The following is a 20,757-nucleotide window of genomic DNA, read 5'->3' as shown; positions in this document are numbered from 1 at the left end:
ACTTTGTCAGCTTTTATAATCTTAGGAAGTAAAGGATAGCTTATGAAAACAGCTCCAGTAATGCTTCTTATGTACGGTTCTTTCCCATCATTAGTCCAATATGTGACTTTTATTGCCATTCAGTTGGGGTGGCCACGTTTTCTCTGACTGACCCTTTGAAAAAGAAAGAAACCCCCCCCCCCCATTTCAGTCGAGATATTATTGTGTACTTGCACCTATCCTTTAGGCTAAAAGTCACGTCAAATATTAACCAGAAATAAATATTTAGTTGTCATCACATTATCCACACTCTCTGAATTCTGATTAAAAAATCGCACCTTAATGGATCCTAGGAACCAACTTTGGGTATATATTTTTGAGACTAATAGCATCAGACAGAGTTGTTTCTTTCATACCTCGCAGGATGAGTTCCTCAGTAAGTCACACAATTTCTATTGATTAGTGATGTTTTTTTGGAGTCTCTTATGCCTCAGCTAGAAAGTACATTCAGAGTCCAGTCAGTTCTCATTCTGCTAGTGGTGGTGTTGCTTTTGCAACCCTTTTTAGGTTCATAGGTGTGTACTAGGCTAATGGTCCTTGAGCCTTTACAAACCTAGCCCATAGAAGTGCCCCTGGCATCATGCTGCCTGACGTTAGTTCCCAGTGCCTCTGTCGAGTAGAGCCACTTGAGTGATCCCTGGGGTGAACTTTCTATTACCCATCCACTCATCAAGATTTTTCTTGAAGAGGGCCAGAGAGGTGCTGTACTTGACATGTATGGGAACTCTATTCAGCCTGGGCAGTCTCTGGGTGAGGAACCTGTCCCTCCAGCATGTTCTGTTGATTGTGGTATAGAGGTTGAGGTCTCTGGTCCGTGTGGTGCGGAGGGATTGGGATTTCTTTAGATGTAGCATTTCTAACAGAGCTAGGTCAGACATGGCTTTGTAAGTCAGGCAAGATCGCCTTTAAGTAGGCGATATGAGACAGAGAATAGCTGGAGTCTTTTGAGTCTGTCCATGTAAGACATGTGTTTAATGCTTAGGATCCTCCTAGTGAGGTACTTTTGTGGCCTCTCCAGCTGTTGGAGGTGTCTAGTGAGGTACATGCCAAATGGGGCATTACACACAATGATTGGTCTAATGAGGGAAGAGTAGAGAAAGACAGTCTCTTTCTTCCTGGATGTAAAACCCTTGGTAATGAGATGTGCCACATTAAAGGACTTTCTGACCACGGTGGCAATGTGGTGGTCAAAGGAGAGTTTGCTGTCATCTTGCGTCACCAGATCTCTCATAATGCCTTTAGTGTTCAGTGGGCTCCCATTGATGTGGTAATTAGTGGGAAATGAGTTTTTACCAAAGGGGATGACAACGTATTTTTTTGCATTAAGCTTAAGGCCATGGTTTCTACACCAGTCATTGGTCTCAATGAGGCCTTTCTGTTGGATGTCTGCATCACTTGGTGAGTTAATAATGGCTTTCAGCTTGCAGTTGTCTGCAAACATGGTCAGCCACAATCCTTTTGTGTTGGCCTGGACTTCTGAGAAGTAGATGCCGAACAGGAGAGGACCCATGATCGATCCCTATGGGATTCTACTCGTGTCTGGTCGGCAGTCTGACTTGGAGTCTACTACTTTCACACTGTGTTTTCTATCTGTGAGCCAATTTGCAACCCACCTAGTGATATAGGGTTGATGCCTAGTTTGATGAGTTTATCAATAATTTCCAAGTGAGGAAAGGTATCAAAAGCCTTGGCCAGATCGAGGTAGGCTGTAAGCACTGACTTACCTTAATCCACAGCCCTCGTGACTGACTCAAAGAAGTCAACCAGGTTGAGCAGGTACGATCTCCCTTTCATAAAGCCAAATTGCGTGGGGTCTAGAGTTTGGAGATGTCCTATATTTTTGTTAATCAGGTCCATGATGATGTCCTCCATAGCTTTACATATCAGACTCGTCAGGCTAATGGGGCGATAATTCCCAAGGTCTGTAGTTGCTCACCCTTTATGGAGAGGGATGACTGTAGCAGTGCGCCATTCGGTAGGTGCAAAGCCTGAGGTGAGGCTGTGACTCAACAGGGCACACAGATGTGGTACCAGTTCGCTTTGCAGTTCATGTAGAACACAGCCAGGAATATTATCGGGTCCCATGGAAGCTGTATTCTTGGCCTTGGCAATGCAGCTTTAACCTGTGCTGCAGTAATTCTGGGTGCCTGGCATTTCTCCGGTATTGTGATTGGTCCTTTGGGGAGGAGAGAGGGATAAAGTTGGTGCTTAACCTGTCAGCCCAGTATGTTGGCAATATCTGTTGGCTCAGTATAGGAGGTACCATTGTGCAGTAACTGAGAGCAAATCTGGGTATTGCCATGGAAGTTCTTGATATAACTATATAAGGCTTTGTGGTTGTTTTTACTGTCAGCCACAATTCTTCCTTCATAGCTGACTTTAGAGGATTTGATGAGGGATCTCAACTTTTTGTTGAGACTAATAAAGGAGTTTTTCCAGTCTTGGGACTTGACCTTTTTCTGCAACAGCTTCTTCCTTCTGTTGTAGAGTTTATTAATGGGAGGGGACCACCTGATTGGCTTCCTTTTTTTAGAGGAGAGCATCTTCGTTCTGTTGGGTATGGCTGGTTCTCCATGCATATATGTACATGTTTGTGCAGTGCACTGGTGTATGATTCGGTAGTCATGCAGCTATTTTCCCTTGGCATGGGTGCCGTGAAATTAGCCACCTCTGTTTTTAGGAGCCCAAAGTCAGCTTTGGAGAAGTTTTTCAAGATAGTTATCTTTGTGGGGGGGGGGGGGACGAGATGTGGATTTCCATTGTGATTAGTTTATGGTCAGATCTCACCAGAGAGGGATTGACTACTGGTGTAGAGCAGTGATTGCCCATGTTAGTAATAACCAGGTCAAGGATGTTGCTTCCTTTAGTGGGGGGCAGAATGAGCTGGCTTCCTTTAGTGGGGGGCAGAATGAGCTGGTCTGGGGCATTGGAATTGATGAATTCCAGGAAGTGTTGGGCTAGTGTATTGGTGCTTGAGTAGTTTTCCCAGTTGATGGAGGGGTAGTTGAAGTCTCCTAGTATGGGAGTGTTGGGTTAGACCTTGATAGATTCCAGGGTGCTTAGGAACATGGAGTTAGAGTCTAGGGATGTGGTTGGGGACCTATAGCAGTCTATGACCTGGATCACCATCTTACCTGATGTTAGTTGTACCTGAAGTATCTCAGATGCGTTATGCTGGGTTACTAGTCTGGAGGTGTGCATATCCTTTATGAATATGGAGACACCACCGCCTTTGAAGCTGCGGTCCATGTTTCGGGGCTGAAAGGTGTGGAATGAGTTATAGCCTGGTAACGCAGGGGTGCTTTCTGCCTCTTTAAACCAGGTCTCCATTACAGCACAAATGTCGATGTTCTCCATTTTGATGAGTGTTTCAAGTGAGTGCATCTTGAGATTTAGACTTCTAGCGTTGAACAGCATGACCCTCAGATTGGATTTTTTTGGTGTTTGGAACACTGCCTAAAAAAGGCACTATAGGGGTGGCAGGAGCCTTAGCCAGTACCCGGAAGCCAGGGGTGACAGATGCAGGTAGTCTCTGGCAAAGCATCGAGGTTTGTCAGTCATGTAATCCCAGGCAAACAGATACTGGATCCCGATCCCCTTAGAATGACACCAGAAACTTAGCCAGTTTTTGAAGTCAATCATTTTCTGCTTGTATTGTGGTATCATTCTTGATGATGGTAGGATACTGCACGGGGCTAGGGTCATACCTGCCTGGACCACATAATCCGAGAGCTCCACCATGTCTCTTTTTTCCATGTAGTCCAAGGAGGTGTGTCTCAGATCATTCACACTCACATTGACAATGACAGAGTCATGCTTGCACTTGTTGTGGAGTGACCTGAGTGCATGTGTTATGTGTCGGATTCTGACACCTGATAGCTGACTGTTACCTTCTCCTTATTCAACCTAGTGAGTTGGACATCTGTGTGCCTCACTGTTGAGTCACCTATGATTAGTGTATTGGGCAAGGTGCTTAGCCTTAGGAGCTTAGGTTGAGGGGCACACTGTGAAGGTGAGCTGTGTGTCCTGTTGTTTGTGCTGTGTTGTGGTGGTCAGGTGCGTTTCTGTTTTGGAGGTCTCTGCTGTTTGGGTAAATTTCTATTGAGAGCCTCCGCGAAGTTGGGTGTGTGGTTTGTGTTTTTATGTGAGAGAGGTGATGATGTGTGTTCTGGAGAGCTATGTGTTCCCTGTGGTGTGGTGCAGGTGTTGATCTTCTCCTCTTGACCAGCTAGTCTGGTCTTGGCTGGAGAGTGCGTATTTTCCAGTTTGGTGGTAAAAGTACATTTCTCACAAGTCTAACTGTTGGGAGGTAAGAGGGGAGGGTTGTTGTCTGTGTACATGAGGCAGTTGCTATACTGCCTCAGAATGCCCAAGTGCACCAGGTTAATAGGAGAAAGCACAGAGAACTGCTCTTTAATCATGCCAGGAGGTGTGGTCATAACTATTAAGTACTGCAGCTATTATCATGAAGAGCAACAAGTGCTAATGGCACTTAGGTGTGCTACAGTAATTGCTTCAAAAACCTGTTGAAGTGCAATGCAATTAAGCTATTTGAAGTGCAAGATGGAAAGAATTAGCAAGATTCAAGGGAAAAACTGAAGAGCAGACTTTCTGGCACCAGTCATACTTTACCTCAGCTTGGCGCTGCTAGGCGGAGCTTAAAAAAACGTAAACCTGCTCAAACGTGGGCTTTTAAACCAGAAAGTTGAAAGGGATGGAAAAACTGCCCAAAAGGCCAATAAACTAAAATTTCTGGACCATAAACCACTCCTCTTGTGGTAGATAGACTATCTAGTGCTTACCACTCCCACGGATAAGCTAGAAGGTTTCCCTCCAACACAGAAAGGCTTGGGGAGCTCAGAAGCTTACAAACAGTCCTGGATACAGCAAATCTGTATCTGGACTGGACTCGTTACAGGAAAGGCAGGAAACAAGCTTAGAACATTTTTTTAGTTTTTTTTTTTTTTGGGGGGGGGTTGTTTTTTTTTACAGAAAAGCAGCTAAAACAACAGTAAAAATAATTCAAATGCAGTGCAAGCTAGCACAGTTGAGTGTGTAGCAGTATTACAGCAAATACAGTTTAAATAAATGCAATTAAATTAAAAAAACAACTAAAACAAGTGCAGAAAGCAGTAAATTAGGAAAAAATCAAAATGGAGGCACTTGAAGGAAAGTTTGCAGCCCCCATGCTAAAGGACAACGCTGTCCAAGCTGCTGAACCCCTTACAAAGGCACTGTATGAGCACCTGCAAGAATGCATGGATCGTGCTATCCCAAGCAAAACCAAGACTCACTCCTCCAAGAAAAGGAAACCAGTCTGGTGGAGGTGGACCCCTGCCATAAACAAGGAGGAGTGCAGAAAAGAGTAAAATCCCAAGAAGGAAAGACATCCCTGATCAGTATCAGCAAGAAATTACGATCCCTCATAAAATCATCCAAGGCTAGCTTAGAAAGAAAAATTGCCAAGTACTCCAAAGATAACCACAAAGCGTTCTTTAGCTGTGTCAAGAACCTAAGTGGAAACTGTCAGATCTGCTCTGAATTAGTGCAGAATGGCACAAAATACACTGAACCGACTGATATACACCATTCTGGCAGACAGGTTTAGTGAAAACTTCACCCCCTAAAGGGCCCCATAACCGTACCAGAAGAATGTAGTGCCCCGGCAATCACTGACACACAGGTTAAAACAGCCCTATCCAAAGCCAAAAATACAGCTTCAGTGGGACCAGACGGTGTCCCAGGCTGTGTCTTATATGAGCTCCAAAATGAACTAACCCATCACCTAAACACACTGTTCAAACTCAGCCTGTCTACAGGCTACGTACCCATAGAGTGGCACACAGCAACAGTTATCCCGCTCCACAAAGGTGGAGCCGCAACAGACCCTGGGAACTATTGCCCTATAAGCCTGACTAGCCTGGTCTGCAAGGCTATGGAGCACATCATCATGGAATTCATTAACACAGACATTGGGAACCTTCAAACATTGGACCCTACCCAGTTTGGCTTTGTTAAGGGCAGATCACGCCTCCTAAACCTGGTGGATTTCTTTGAGACAGTTACCAAGGCTTTAGACTAGGGAAAGGAGGTCCACACAGCCTACCTAGACCTCGCAATGCTTTCTACACCATTCCCTATTCTGGTATTATAGACAAGCTCACGAGCCCGAACGTAAACCCCTACGTCACGAGATGGGTTGCCATTTGGCTCACGGATAGAACCCACACGGTGAGAGTTGCAGGGTCTTGGTCCGACTCTAAACCAGTTACAAGTGGCGTCCCCTAGGGCTCAGTCCTGGGACCCCTCCTGTTCAGTGTATACTTCTCAGAGGTACAGGCAAGCACAGGAGGACTGTGGCTGACCAAGTTCGCAGATGCAAACTGTGGGCCATAATTGACTCTCCAGCTGATAGACATCCTCCAGGAGGGTCTCACTGAGACAGATACCTGGTGTCAAAATTATGGCCTCAAGCTTAAATGCCAAAAAGTGCATAGTCACCCCCTTTGGAAAAAACAAAGTACCCACGAACTACCACATACGTGGTAGTCCCCTAAATACAGAAAATGTAATAAGGGATCTGGGGACCTAAGTAGACAGTAATCTCTCCTTTGATCGTATTGCCAAGGTGGTTAGAAAATCCTTCTATGTGGACCACCTAATCACAAAAGGGTTCGCATCTAGAATGAAAGAAGATATTGTGCCCCTCTACTCATCACTCGTCAGACCCATCATAGAGTACAACATCCCATTTGGGATGTACCTTGCAAGACACCTGCAACAGCAGGAAAGACCACAAAAGTACCTCATCAAGAGGATTACTGGCCTCAAACATATGCCCTATGCAGCCGACTGAAGAAACTCCAGCTGTTTGCATATCGTTTGCTCAGAGGTGATCTCTGCCTGACATACAAGGCCATGTCCAACCCAGAATTGATGGACATGCTCCACCAAAAAAAAAAACAAATCCCCAAGAGCCACATGCTCTAGGGATCTAAACCTCACCACAATGATAAATAGGATGTGCTGAAGGGATAGATTCCTGTCCCAGAAACTCCCCATGCTTTGGAACAGGATTCCAATTTACATTAGGCAGAGCCCCTCACTAGCACTCAAGAGAAACTTTGACGAGTGGATGGGAAACAGAAAATTTACCCCGGGGATCACTGCAGTGGCTCTGCTGGACCGAGGCACAGGGAACTAATCTAAGGGGGAGGCGAAAGCCAACACATTCTGGCTAGGCTTATAGATGCCCTCGGCCAGATAGCCTAGTACTTACCTATGAACCTAGAGTATCAGAAAACAATGCCAGCAGATATATAAATAATTAAGTCAAGCAAAAATTAAGACGGTGCAGAACTCTGAACAGTTAAAAAGTGCCAAAAATATACTTATCAGCTCTATATTTCCAGATTGTTTGAGAAGCACACTCGGTCAGAACACAAGGAAATTCGAGCAATGGAAGTACAACACAGAAAATACACCTCAGGCAATGACAAACAGTTAAGATGGGCTGGCTCAACAACCCCCACCTGAAACTATCTTTTGAGCTACCCTGAGAAACAAAGTGCAGGCAACAACAAAGGACAGAAACAGTACAGCAAATATATAAATAATAAAGCAAATATATAAATACAGCATAGTGCAAATTGAGTTGCAAAAAGTGTATATATCAGTTTGGAATATAAGATGGAAAAAGGTTCCAACTTTGTTCAAAGTCAGGAGAATTTAGCTCTCTGCTATATCAGCTCTGTACAAATTCACAAAAATGCAGTGCTCTGAATACTTGGTGGACTTAGAACAGGGTTTGATGAGGGTTTGTCCGCAAAAACACGAAGTATAAAATAACTGGCCTGAAGCACAAGTGCTAAAACCAAAACTAAGCCGCGTAGAATAGCAAATTTAATCAGGCTACTAACAAGCAGTAATAAGTGCATAATAAGAGCACTTTGACACTTAAGAGCACACAGAACAGCAAACTAAGGTTATTAAGAAGGTAGAAGATAGTTACAGTAATAGCAGATGAATAAATTATTTTTTTTTAGTGAAGAGGGATGGAATACAGCACAATTAAGAGACTGCAGGGGTTGTCCTTCCAAAATGCTGTCTGTACACAGTGGATAGAGCTGAAGAGGTGGGACTGATAGGAGTGTCTGAAATCAAAATACGACCTCACTGTACTCAGTTGAGTGAGCAAATGAGATGGGCCTAGGAGGGGTGGGCAATTCCAAAGTCACCAAGATTAATACCACAACATGAACAGGGAGGGAGGGTGAGAAACTAACTGCAGAGAGACCACAATATTCAATGAAACAAACAGAAAAATAAAATGCAGTACTGTCTGTAACACTGCAAGTTTATACTTAACTTAGTTTGTAATTCAGTTGATTGCAGCCAGCCAAACAGCTCAGATATTTGAGCAGAAATACATTTACAGATGTGTGACTAGCACTTATAAACACAGATAAATCCTCTAGGCTAAGAGATAAACACGGAGTATCAAAGAAGTGAAAACAACAATAACCCCCAATGAAATCAGCTTGCTACACTTGTAGCAGGCTAACTACAGAGAGACCACAATATTCAATGAAACAAATAAACAGAAAAATAAAAATGCAGTACTGGAGATTCTTAGGAAAATAGGAACGTAAGAGCAATAGTAGGCAAGCGATCACAAGAACCATAAGATGCATAGCCAGATACACCTTTAAGCACCAAACTTAAAAGTTTGTGCCTTTCTTTTTAAGCATTTATTAGTATTCACCTCCCAAACTGAGCAGGGCTGCATGTGATATAACCCTGGTGTAAAGTTGTGCGCTATCATCAAGACTAACCTTAAAGGTCGTGAAAGTGGTGATTTGTTTGATATGTAGTGGTAACTTATTTCATAGGCTAGGAGTACTTTGAGTCAGGAACCTGTCTCTCCATCAAGTCTTGTTTGTTAGTGAAACTATAAGTTTGTGCTCGCCGTACAATATTCTCCAAATGCTCTCCTTGAACAGAATACCTTCAACCTCTGACTGAAATGACAAAACAATTGATGTTATGTGGTCCTGTCTCGCCTACATTCTTTACTCACGGGGTTCGGAGCCGAGAATCGGCCAACTTATTTCTCTAGCACGAAGTCTCTAATTGGCTGGGCTAGCCCGGTATCCCAAGATGCACCTCGCCCTAGCCCCAGATCTTGTTTGCCGCTCATAGAGTTAGGACATGGTCTCGCTTGGCTGTGGCTAAGTACCCTTTTTCAAAACTTTTCATAAGTCTTTAGCAGTCTGTTTCTCATAAAAATCTATTTTAATAGCTAGTTTTTCATTGTGAGTGTACTGTGTAAGCGAGTAGTGTTTTTTTTGTGGTATCCCTCTGTTTTGGCGGGCTAGGCCCGTTTAAATTAGAGGACCTAGTCCTCTCCTGTGTTTGTGTAAACTTGTGTTTTGTTTAGTCAGTAGTTAGATTTCCTTGCTGCACCAAGGAAACGTTTAAATTAGAGTTTCCTTGGTTGTTCGTAGTTTGGTTTTTCCCGCCTTCCTCTTGTGTCTGTCGTTGTCGGTTGAGTGGGTGCTGTGAATTACTATGTCGAAAGAGCATAAACCCTCTGGGTTCAAAAAATGCTCAAAATGTGGCTACAAGATGTCCATTACAGATGGGCATTCTATCTGCGTTTATTGTCTTGGTGCTATTCACTTGCAAGAGTCGTGCAGTTTTTGCTATGCTTTTAGCCCGAGGATAATGCAGGAAAGAAAAAATAAGTTGATTTTGAAGGGCCTGGTTAAACCTTCCTTTGAGGAGTCCTTAGACTCTTCTTCTAGTACTAAGTCTAAGACTTCCAAGGCCAAGAAAAGATCTCCAGCTCCATCTGTCTCATCGGAGCCCCCGGAGAAGGTTTCGAAAGTGTATACTGCCTCCTCGGCTCCATTGTCCTCTGGGCCACAGGAGAGGTATCTGTTGTACTGGAGTCGACCTCGTCCCCGATATTATTGGAGCCTATTCGGAGCAGGTCACCCAGTGTTAGGTCTGAGACTCCAGGTAGGAGATCCCGATCTTCTTCTATTTCCTCCAGATCCTCTAGGTTATCTGATTTGAATGTGGATAGGGTGGTCCAGAGGCTCCTGCAGTCGCCAGTGTTAGCAAAATTGTTCTTGGCTCCGACCCAGTCGGCTCCAGAGCCAGTCCCTATTCTTGTACCAATGATTCCTCCTCCGAGCACCCCTGTGTCGTCGGAGCCAGAGTGCTCCACGCCGAGTGATGTTCTTGTGTCGGCTCCGATACCCCTTGTGAGTTTATCGGAGCCGATGTCTGCTCCAACCATGTCAGTTCCGACCTCTGGTTTCGGTACTCTGGTTTCCTCAGTCAGACCCGAGGGGGATACCTTGGGACTCTTGTCAGTTCTGAGCCTCCCTCTCGGTGCATCGGCTCGGGGAACCCCGACTCCGGTTGTGGTCTCGGAGATGGGTTGGTCCTCTGATTCGGGGGGATCTGCCTTCGAGGCCATGAGGGAGCGCACTGGCCAGATTGTCAGTTACATCACCCGGATCAGTCACTCCTTCCCCCTACACCCTGGCTAGAGCCTCTGACACACCCCTATCCGTGGATGGCGGAGCCCGAAGGTCTGACGATACCCCCATGAGCGGTCCCCAACTTTCTGAGGGCCCCTCAGTGTCGGTGCCTGAGGAGCCCCCTAGAAAGAAGTTGTGCAAGAGGAAGCACATAGACTCCCAGGACGAGTCACTCACTTCCGATACCGACCTCGAGGAGTCAGAGGGGTCCCCTAAGTCGTCCTCCAATGATGTCTCTTTGTCCGACATCCTGGAGATCTTGAGGCAGAGAGGCAACTGGCCTTCCAAGACCCCCTCTGAGGAGGAGCCGGTATTCCTCAAGGTCTTCGGAGCTCAACCCTCCACCTCCTGGGTGTCTCCACCCTTCGATGAACTCCTGGATTTGATTTGTCGAAGGGTGTGGGAGACCCCTAATTCCATGGAACCGGTGCCCAGACGTCCAAATAAGTTTCTTTCTGCTCCCCCGAGGAAAGAGTTCCTGACCAAAGGGGTTTCCGTAGATGCCTTGGTGGTGGTGGCAGCCACTCAGCATGAAGTTGCAGAGGCTTCTTCTTCCATCCATCCTCCTAACAAGGAGTCCAGGAGTACGGACCGGTATGGGAAGCGTACCCTGTGTCTTCAGCAACCTTTACTTTGCATTCGCTGAATTATCTTTGTCATTTTACTCTGCTCCAGAGAGATCTCCTTAAGGAGCTAGGAAACACTCTGATGGATAACATGCCTGAGGCAGTAGCGCAGACTGTTAATGCCCAGTTGTCTACCCTTGGTTCCATTGTCAACTCGTCCATGAGGCTCATATCCTATGCAGCCGAAGGGGCGAGTAGGGCAGCTAACTCAGGTGTAACTCTCAGAAGGCAAGCCTGGATGCACCTGTGTCATTTCGCGGAGGCCTTTAAGTCTTCCTTCACTGACACCCCCTTTGATGGGCCCTCACTCTTCGGGACCAAAGTGAAAGACACCCTCACCAGATGCGAACAGGAGGGGAAGACCCTATCTGCTGTAGGGGCCCGTTTCTCTCTTCCTTCTAGGCCTTACCCCAAGGCTCAGAGAGGAGGGAAAATGTGGTTCAAGAAGTCACAGAAGTCTTTCCCTGCCGCTTAAGGTGAGTCCCCCTCCAGAGGCAGAGGAGGGGGAAATTATTCTGGAAGATGCCGTCCTAGAGGCAGAGGAGGCCCCCGCAACTTGGGAGACCGCGATTCCTTTCGCGGGTCTTCCTTTCAGCGTTCCTGAGGCGTTGCCCGACTGTGCTGTTCCGGAGCCAGTCGGGGGTCGAATTTCGTTGCATCCGGAAGCCTGGGAAAGCATCATCCAGGATCGTTGGGTGCTTCGAATAGTTACCGGAGGTTACACTATCCCCTTTTTATCAACACCCCCTCCAGTCAAAAGAATCCCGGACGTTCCACCCAGTCAACGAGATCAAGCAGCACTAGAAGTTTCAAAGCTGCTAGAAAAAGGAGTCATCCAACCAGTCCCCTCAGATCATATCGGATCAGGAACTTACTCAAGACTCTTTTTGGTGCCAAAAAGAACAGGGGACCTGAGGCCCATTCTGGATCTCAGCCGATTGAATCACTACGTTCTGAAGTCCAAGTTCTGAATGGTCACTCTTCAGTCCATTTTTCCCTTGCTGGAAAAAGGAGTATGGATGTGCTCCATCGATCTCAAGGATGCCTGCTACCACATCAAGATGGACAAGGCATCCAGGAGTCACTTACGCTTCCGGCTGGGAGCCAGTCACTTCCAGTTTCATGCCCTGCCCTTTGGTCTCACCACAGCCCCCAGGGTGTTTACCAAGTGTTTGGCAGTGGTGACGGCTCACCTGAGACATTGGGGAATCCAGGTGTTTCCATATCTGGATGACTGGCTTCTCACCGCCCCTACCAGGCATCTCCTCATTCAAGCCAGGGAGGCTACCATCACACTTTGTCAACAACTAGGAATTACCTTGAACTGAGAAAAGTCTGCCTTGCTGCCCTCACAGCGTGCTGTTTTTATAGGCGCAGAGCTAGACTCTATTCAGATGTGGGCCTTTCTGCCATGAGAGGATAAGAGTGCTGCAGTCTCAGATTCACACATTGTTGCCCCCAAGAGAGTTCAGGCCAGGTTAGTTCTCCCGCTCCTGGGATCCATGGCTGCCACCATCATGCTGGTGCCTGTAGCCAGGTTACACATGTGGATCCTACAGTGGCTCCTTTCGCCCCAATGGTCCTTTCAGAAACTTTCTCTTTCCCACTTGATACTTCTCACGGAATGGTGCAAACAGGACCTCCGCTGGTGGCTATGTTCCACCAATTTGGACAAGGGGAGGAGCTTGATTCCTATGTCTCCAGTGGCCATGTTCGCCTCCCAGATGGGGTGGGGGGGGGGGCATTATCTTGGCAGGACGGTCCAAGGCACGTGGCAAGATCACGAGGTACACCTGCACATCAATGTTCTAGAGATGAGAGTGGTGTTACTAGTGTTGCGGGCACTCCAAAGCTCTCTTCCTCTGGGAACGATTGCAATTCACTCAGACAGCATGTCCGTGGTGTGGTACCTGAACAAGCAGGGGGGAACCAAGTCTTATCCACTCTGCAGAGAAGCCATGCGAGTGTGGCATTGGGCAGTGTCTTCCCAATGGTTTTTAGTGGCAATGCACATTCCGGGAAAGACCAACGTGATAGTGGACAGGCTGAGCAGAGCTATTCTGATGCCTTACGAGTGGTCCCTGAACAACCGAGTGGCGGTTCAAATTTTCAACAGGTGGGGTCAGCCTTGCTGAGATCTCTTCGCCAGCCCTCTCAATGCCAAATGCAGCAAGTACTTCACACTGATCTCCGCTGATCTCCCCACAGCGGGAGTCCCCCAGGGACTCTCTAGTCCACGATTGGCCCTCCGGTCTGATCTATGCTTTCCCTCCGTTTCCTCTGTTACCAAGAGTGATTCAGAAAGCCAAATCCTTGGGAAGCAGGATGATTCTAATTGCTCCACACTGGCCTCAACAAGTATGGTTCCCTTTTCTTCAGCAGTACGCAGTGGACAGTCCTTGGACCCTGGACCCAGTGCCAGACCTACTGATTCACATGTCAGGACAGCTCCATCCATCCCTGCGAACCCTCAGGTTGACAGCCTGGCTGCTCGACTTCCATCACTAGTTAGATGACATTCCTTTTCACCTGAGAATGGTACACATCTTGTCTTCGTCTCATAAGTCTTCCACCAGAAGGATTTACTCCAGCAAATGGAAGAGATTCTCCATTTGGGCTCAGGCCCAAGGTTTGGACCCCGTCACAGCCCCAATTCCGTCGGTCTTAGATTTTTTTAGCCATGCTTTTCCGACAGGGCTCCGCACCTGCTACCATTAAGGTGCATCTGGCTGCAATTTCCAATTTTCATACATCTTACAAGCCTTTTCTTATGGGCCATAAACTTTGTAAGGCCTTCTTGAAAGGTGCCTGGTTACTTCGCCCTCCTGTTTCAGAACCTGTCATGCCATGGGATCTAAACTTTGTGTTACAAGCCATCACTTCACCGCCCTTTGAACCGGCTGCCACCTGTGAATTAAAATTTCTATCTTGGAAGACTGCTTTCCTAATAGCCATTACATTGGCTAGAAGAGTATCAGAGATTCTGGCTTTGTCCATTAAACCTCCGTATTTGACCTTTCATAAGGACAGAGTTTCCCTGAGACTTAACCCGTCCTTCCTTCCGAAGGTGTCATCCACCGTTAATCTTCATCAGTCTATTGAGTTACCAGTGTTCTTTCCAAACTTTTCCAATAAAGCAGAGTTTAGATTTCACCAGTTGGATGTGCACAGACAACTAAGATTCTACTAACACAGGACTAAGCATATTAGGAAGTCTGATCAACTGTTTGTGTCCTTCTCAGAAAACAGAACAGGTTGTCCTGTTTCCAAGAGCACAATTTCTAAATGGATCAAAGATTGTATTTCCTTTATCTATTCGTCAGTAGGCAGAAATTTACTCTTTCCCATCAAAGCTTACTCTACCAGGGCAGTGTCTACATCAGTAACTTACTATGCCAGGCTTTCATTGGATGATATTTGTGCTGTGGCCACCTGGGCCTCTCCGCACACCTTTATTACTCATTACAAGTTGGACGTGGCTTCTAGGGGCCGAGCTTCCTTTGGTTCCACGGTTCTCAGGAGTATTTTCCTATGAGCCGCCCAGGATAGAGGTGCTGGGGATGCTGTCCTGTGAGTAAAGAATGTAGGCGAGATAGGACCATATAACATCAGGTAGTTATGTACCCTCCATAATGATCGATGTATGTGGTCCATCTCACCTCACATTCTTACGTACCCTCCCACCTGCCCCCTTCCTATAGGATTTGGAGGAAAATTGGCTCTGAGAACCCTTCACTGTCAGTTGTTTTTTCTTTCCTTTCTGGCTGGAGCTCCTTCCAGTGGTGGTTGTGTGTGGGGTGTGACTGGAATGGCTGCAAACTAGATCTGGGGCTAGGGCGAGGTGCATCTTGGGATGCCGGGCTAGCCCAGCCAATTAGAGACTTCGTGCTAGAGAAATAAGTTGGCCGAGTCGGAGCCAATTCTCGGCTCTGAACCCTGTGATTAAAGAATGTGAGGCGAGATGGACCACATACATCGATCGTTATGGTGAGTACATAACTACCTGTTATACACAACTGCTGCCTGTATAATCCACTAAGTTGCATGTGGGCTTTCTCATTAGTAACTTCCATGGCTGTAAAATCTTAGTATGTGTAAATGTAACTGCAGTTTGTGTATAAATGTAAATAGAAACATAACTGCTCTATGTTTAACTGGAACCAAGTATAATGCAGTGTAAACAAATGGAGCTTTTCTCCCCGGGCCTCTGCTAAAAATGGGTATTACCCAGTCAGACATTCCCAGTAAACAAATACAAATAAATAAATATAGGTCCCTAGTGCAGGTGTTTGTAGAACCACTGGTTTTGCAGTGACATAGTAACTCAAGTAGAATTCTCGTCTTTCATGGCTTGAAAAGTGAGACATGGATCACCTTGGAGCAGCTTGTGGGCTCCTGAGTATAAGTAGTCATGTTAATTCATTGGGCAGTTGAATTTATGGTTTTTAATGTATTTGGACAGGTATCTTTAGGACCTTTCCAGTTGATTGATGTGGTTCAATTTAAACATATCAGAGGTGGCATTGTATTCAATGATGAGTCTGATAAAGGAAAAGTACAGTGGTTGGATGACTTCTTTATAGCTTGAAGATATTCCCTCGGAATCTAACCTGGCCAGGTAAAATGGTTTATTAACTATGGTGGAAACATGATGAGAGGAACTTGTCCACATAAGTACCTAGGTTTATGGCAACATCCGTTGTCACCATTAAGAGGTGGTAACAGTTTTTTTTTGACTGAATACTACTGTGCTGCACGTTACTGCATTAGCTTGAAACCATTTTCAATACACCAGGTGTGTGTATATTACTGCCTTGTTAGTGTTAGTGGATGATTGGATAACAGTACTCAGCTTGTAGCCATCATCAAATTTTGTCAACTACAGTTTTGGGATGTTGGATTTCTGCAAAGTGCATGCAAAATAGGAGAGGATCTAGTACTGATCTCTGCGATACCCCGTAGTTACAGTTTTATGTTCACACAGGGTACCAGCAACTTTCACAACCTGTTTTATATTGGATAGCCAATTTGTAATCCAGGAGACAACATAGGAAGAATATGCTCTGAAATGGGCAACCTGTTCATTTGTTGACACTTTTACTAAGCATTAGGAAGTTTGCTTTCCAGTCCAAGGCAAGATGAGATTTTGTTATTGCAGTATCACAAGGAATGCTGGCTGGTACCTCCATCTGTGTATTCGATTCTTACTTTGTTCATATTCCCTTTAATAGGAATAAAAAAATGAAATAATATAATGCATTTGCTTAAATTATCATAGAGATAAATCACTAACTTTAGTCCTGTCTTTTTTGGTACTGCGGGGGTGGTGCTGCGGTAGCATTGCCGCCTCACAGTAAGACGTTGTCCTGTTCGATTCTCAGCTAAAGCGTCTTCTGTGTGGAGACATGCGTGAATGGCTGTACCTTCATTGAAGGTTGTGCGTCAGGCCTGGCAAGTCGGTACATAAAAATCTATTGCCAATCATTAGTGGACCGGAGTTCCGCTGTGGCGACCCCTAACCGGGAAAAGCCGAATGATACAACAACAACAACAACAAGTCCTGTCTTTTTGATGGCAGCATCTTCCATCCTAATACCTCATCTTTGTCTTTCTCTTGTAATGATGTCCAGGCACTTGTTAGGAAAGAGTGACAGATGTCTCATTGGATGTATTTTTTTCCACTGCAGTCTTGCTCTGATCATTGAGTTTACCTCCCCAGCCACTCTGCTGACTCATTGTATACTGGGCAAGAGCCCTACAGTCTGTTTGATCACTGAGAGCAAAGGGGTATGAGGGTCATGTCTGCTGGAAGTGATGCCATCATTTTGAGGAAGATCAGGGTTTTTCTTTGAAACTCTGACTTCCTGTGTATGCTTTTTACATCCACGGGCCCTTGGGGTGCATGTTATGCTTCCACTAGGGATTGTACTGCAGAGAGTATGCCAATCAGCATGTGGTCCTTTCTTTCCCCATATCTGTCAGCTGTCTAGAGTTTTGCAGAATGTCCAAATGCTTACTTCATGTTTTTGGTTTGTTCCTCATAAAATGTATGACTTAATGACAAATCATTGAGGACTGCCACTAAATAATGACAGGCATTTCATGTTCAAATTTCATAACCTTCAAAAAATGAATGCTAATGCAAAATCCTATTCACCTTGCTGACACATAATTGTATGGCCATACATGAGTCTAGTAAAATCATCAAATTTGTGGATGACACCACAGTAATAGGTCTGGTCAGTGAAGGAAAGGAGACAGGCTACAGGAACGAGATTGAACATCTGTTCGGCTGGTGTGACAACAACAGCTTAGCGCTGAATGTCTGCAAGACTAAGGAACTGATTGTGGATTTCAGAAGGTCTTAAGAACCACACCAACCTCTAGAGATGAAAAGGATGACAGTGGAAAGGGTCAAAAGTACAAAGTTGCTGTGAGAGTACATATCACTGAGGACCTGTCCTGCTTAGTTCATGTATCTTACACAGTCAGAAAAGCTCAGCAATGCTTGCACTTCCTAAGAAAACTGCGGCAGGCAAAACTGTCAAAGACCATCATCCAAACTTTTTACAGGGTCGAAAGTGTCCTTGTGAATAACATCACTGTCTGATATGGGGGCTGCAACATGTCTGATTTTAAAGCTCTTAGGCAAGTTGTAAGGGCAGGAGAGAAAATCATTGGTTCCTCTATTGCACCTCTGGAAGACCTTCATGCATTAGTAGAGCTAGGAAGACATGCGGTGATCCTTCGCATCCCGCAAATGGTATGTTCTCCCTCCTCTCCTTAGGTAGGAGTTACAGAAGTATGCATTGCAGGACTTCTTGACTTAACAGTTTCTTTCTTCTCTCCATCAGACTACTGAACTCTTGTGAAAGATGAGCTAGGAGTGTTAATGCATTCTTCCTGTCTTACCACAGAGTTGTACGTAGTTATGCTATTTATCTGACTGTACAGATCCTTACATGTCCAGGCTTTGTTGCACTATAAGTATTAAGGCTTTTGATGTGCAGTAACTAGCTGATGTGTATATTTAACGTTGGTTCACTACTTACCGTACCATAGGACTATATGAAGTGCAATATAAATCACACTGTGCAATATTCATGCTGGCCATTCCATGTGCTGCTTTGTTCTTATGTTATAGCAATGTCATGCACATATTGTTATTCAGTTCTATTTATATGTAAAGTGTGTCTGGTCATTATGTTATTATTTTATTCTATTTTTACTTTTATTTTTGTTATGTTGTTTTATTCTTCTCTGTATTAATGTTTTTGTACTGGGAACGAAGCATCACAATTGCATTCAGCTACACTGTGGTGTAGTTCTGAATGACAAAGTTTTCTTTGACTATGAAAACCAATTAGTCTAGCAACGTTCTAAAATTTTATTCAAAATTTTATACAAATACAGTATCAGTGACTATTTGAGCAGCATTTAACATTTGTCCATGATTTTGGGTCCCTTGTTCTCCTCCCGCCCAATTATTTCTGGCATTGTCCAGAATTCTTGTGTTAACAGCAATGCCACCCAAAATAAAGGAGAGCATGCTTTCATGAGTTTCTGTGACTATTTCAAGTGGTATTTTTAAATAGACATATTTCCAGTTGGATATTTTTGTGTGGTATAGCAAGGCTAGATTTTGTCTACTTAATCCACAACAAAAAATGGCCAGTGAAATAAAGTAATTTAATAAATGCAAAGACAATAAAACAGCCTATATACCAGACTCGGTTGCAGCACAAAATACAAAACTCTCTTAACGCCTCTGCTTAACAGCCTTCCAGGAGATGATACACACAGAAAAATACAGTGATCGTATATACTCTATTTAATTATTACATTCAATTAAAGAAATTACCCAACTATTAACTATAAAATACTAAATAAGAAACTTCCAGTTGCATTCTCTGTTTAAACTAGCAGGTGTCAAGGTATTATACTTTAAAATAAAAACTGTTTCTTTGTACAGCAGTACATTTTTTAAAATAATTTCATTTTCAGCTTTTACCTGCTCTAAAATGCAACCTTTAAGTTCTGTATAATCCCCTCCATGAAACTCATTAAAATGGCAAGCTACCGGACTTTCTTCTTTATTATTTTTAATATATCTAATATGTTCCTTCAACCTTTTCTTAAAAATTCTCTTAGTCTCACCTATATAAAATAGGTTGCAGGAACACCTAAAGACATATACCACTTCCATAGTATTTCAAGAGTACCTAGCCACAGTAGTGTATTTAACTCCATTTATAACATTAAAAGACTTAACTCGATGGGGACATAGTGCAATTTCCACAAGCCCAAGTACCATAAAACTATACATCAACAACTTATTTTGTTTTAGGTACTATAAAATCATTATGAACTAACTTATCCCTTATACTTCTACCCCTCTTATAAGATATAAGGGGGTACCCCATAAAGTATCTAATCTGTGTATACCTTCCACAAGAAAAGACCAGAACTATCATGGGGTGTAACAAATTAAATGTAGTTACAAAATATATTTTTTTATTTCCCCCTTTATTATATTTATTCCTTAATTGACCACCTGTTCCATAATTATTATCCCCATCCAGCTGACATAACCTTTGTAAGGCTTGAATAATTAGTTTCATGCTGTAACCTCTCTATTTAAACATAACACAAGTAATAACTATTTATTTTTCTAAAACTGACTGGTCATTACATGGCCTGCTTATTTTTAACATCTCACCATGTGAAATGGAGTCGAAAATATCTGGAAGATGGCAACTACTGACATCTAAATAATGCCCTCCATTTTCAAAATTTCTATGGACTCTAGTTCTAATCCTGCCATCATCTTTTTTAATCAGGCGTTATATAATTTTAACACCAAATTGGAAGAGTCTTCTGAGGAAATCATTAAGAGAAAAATGTATAACGGAGCGTGATATACGTGATTATGGTAGTGGCTTTGCTTTCCGTAAGCCAGCCAATCAGAGGGATTCCTTTGGTAAGAGGCATTCTTCCAGCAAAGGAAGTTCTAAACATAGTGTTTCCTTTGCTTCGTCGGAAGCGATAAACAGCATGGGGGAATCTGAACATGAAGAAGCAGCTTATCCACCATTACCAGCTCCACAAAACCCGGGCTATTTGAGAAATAATTTTCGTCACCAACGAAATCCGAATTACGGAAGAAAGAGAGGGCGGACAGAGAAATATAATGAAGGACAATACACTAGGCATGACAACTACTCAAAACAGACTAAATATTGACAATGTTTTATCTTTGCTTGATAAGACTGTGGTTTCTTATAGTAAAGAGGATGGTATCATTAATTTGTCAGGACATGTTTTGCAAGGCAAGAGGCTGAAATGGCTGCTGTTTGTTGTAGCCTGAAGTTTGTACCCCACAGTATTACATAAAAAATATAACATTCAAATTGAGATATTCCAGTTTTTTAGGAAATTACATTTATTGAATTTTGTTGAAATGAATAAGAGTAATACAGTTGGGGAAGAAGTTGAAGGGGTTAGTGATGAAGATGAAAGCTTTTTTAATTGTGATTCTT

General features: G+C 44.1%; 1 protein-coding gene across 3 annotated transcripts in view; it reads left to right on the top strand.

Annotated features, from left to right (window-relative positions):
• LRP4 (LDL receptor related protein 4) overlaps positions 1-20,757 on the top strand; it is a 2,374,694-nt gene that overhangs the window by 1,948,397 nt on the left and 405,540 nt on the right. The gene's annotated exons all lie outside the window — the stretch shown is intronic.

Source organism: Protopterus annectens, chromosome 9.part0 (genome assembly GCF_019279795.1).
Source record: "Protopterus annectens isolate FY-2018-M chromosome 9.part0, PAN1.0, whole genome shotgun sequence".
NCBI lineage: Eukaryota > Metazoa > Chordata > Ceratodontiformes > Protopteridae > Protopterus > Protopterus annectens.
This window is presented reverse-complemented; position numbering and strand designations above follow the sequence as displayed.